The following is a 2,074-nucleotide window of genomic DNA, read 5'->3' as shown; positions in this document are numbered from 1 at the left end:
TGGCCCACCAGAAATCTAGAGTCCAGTGGCTTAGTCAGGGTGATAGCAATAGTAGGTTTTTCTTCAAAACTATTAAGGGTAACATTAATAGGTGTAAAATCTTGAACTTGGAGATGATGAATGGCCAAAAATCTTCAAAACCTGAGGTCATTCACAATGCTTTTATAGATTTTTTCTCTGGTTTATTTGGTACCCCTATTGATGACCATTATAATGGGTTCGATAGAATCCATTCTCTTGTTAAGTCTAAAATATCTTCTGACCAATCGCTATTGCTTGCTAGCCCTGTGACTAATCAAGAGATTAAGGACACTTTTTGGTCTCTTAAAGCCAATAAGGCCCCTGGCCCTGATGGCTTCTCTGCTGGTTTTTTCAAAAGCTCCTGGAATATTGTGGGGAGAGAGGTCACTCAAGCTATTAGAACATTTTTTTTGTTTCTGGTAGGCTTCTTTCCGAAGTCAATAATACCATCATAGCTCTCATTCCTAAGGTCCCCAATCCTGTTAAAGTGGGTGACTTTAGACCCATCTCTTGTTGTAATACTATTTACAAATGCATTGCCAAGATCATTGCTAATAGGATTAAAAATGTTCTCCTGGATCTTGTTGATCCCGTTCAGTCAGCATTTGTTCAAGGTAGGAGAATATCTGACAATATTTTTCTATCTCAGGAGCTTATGAGAGGGTATCATAGGAAGTCCCCTACCCCGAAGTGTGCCATGAAAGTGGATATCATGAAAGCCTATGATAGTGTGAGGTGGGAATTTATTATTGATATTCTTAAGGCTATGGCCTTTCCACCTGTCGTGGTTTCTTGGATCCAGGCCTGTATCACTAGTCCCTCCTTTTCTATTTGCATCAACGGGAGTCTACATGGCTACTTCAAAAGGGCTAGAGGGTTGCGACAAGGTGATCCCCTGTTCCCTTATTTATTTGTTTTAGCGATGGAAATTCTTGCTAAAATTTTGGCTGAGAAGTCTATGCAACCAATGTTTAAGTTCCATTGGAGATGTAAGAAGACTAAGATTATAAATCTTTGTTTTGCTGATGATCTCATGATTTTTAGCAAAGGTGATGTGCCAACTATTAAACTTATTATGGAAGGCCTTGAGGAATTTTCTAACCTCTCGGGCCTTATCCCTAATCCCAGCAAAAGTAACATCTACTTTTCTGGTTGTGAGATGGGGTTACGCGCGCCTATTCTTGGTATTGCAAAATTCAAAGAGGGCACACTCCCTGTTAAATATCTTGGTGTTCCCCTTATCACTACCAAATTGAGGGCCGCTGATTGTGCCCCCCTTATTGATAGGATCACCAAAAGAGTGAAGAATTGGACCAACAGAACTTTATCTTATGCGGGTAGGAGCCAGCTTATCCAATCCATGCTTTTTTCCATGCAAGTTTACTGTCTTCCCTGTTTATCCTCCCTAAGAAGGTTATCAGGGAGATTGAAAGTATTCTTAGAGCTTTCCTTTGGTCTGGTAGTGAGCTCAAAACTCATAGTGCTAAGATAGCTTGGGATTCTGTGTGCGCTCCTAAAAATGAGGGGGGTCTTGGGTTTAAATCTCTTGATATCTGGAATAAAGCGGCTATAGCAAAGCATGTCTGGTTCCTTTTTTCTGGTGGTGAGAAGTCTATGTGGTGCCAGTGGGTTAAATCCTATTTACTTAAGGGTAGAAGTTTTTGGAGAGTCAAAATCCCCCCTGACCCCTCCTGGGTTTGGAGGAAAATATTGTCTCTTAGGGACTGGATGTCTCCCCTAATTAATCACCAAATTGGTTGTGGAACTTCCACCTTCTTTGGTATGACAATTGGCACCCTCTTGGTCCTCTATGGAATAAGTTCGGGGACAGAATAATGTATGATTCTTGCCTCAATAGTGAGGCCAAAGTCAGTCAAATCATCGATGGTCATTCTTGGAAGTGGCCTATTCCTAAATCTTGGGAAATTCAGGAGCTGATCTCATCCACTCCTGAATGCTGTAAACCTAACCCTTCCAAGTGTGACCAAGTTATCTGGAAACTTACTACTGATGGTCAGTTTTCCATTCGCTCAGCTTGGAATCATTGGAGACA

The sequence above is a fragment of the Camellia sinensis genome, chromosome 8, assembly GCF_055761805.1.
Source record: "Camellia sinensis isolate YWXY chromosome 8, ASM5576180v1, whole genome shotgun sequence".
Lineage (NCBI taxonomy): Eukaryota > Viridiplantae > Streptophyta > Magnoliopsida > Ericales > Theaceae > Camellia > Camellia sinensis.
This window is presented reverse-complemented; position numbering follows the sequence as displayed.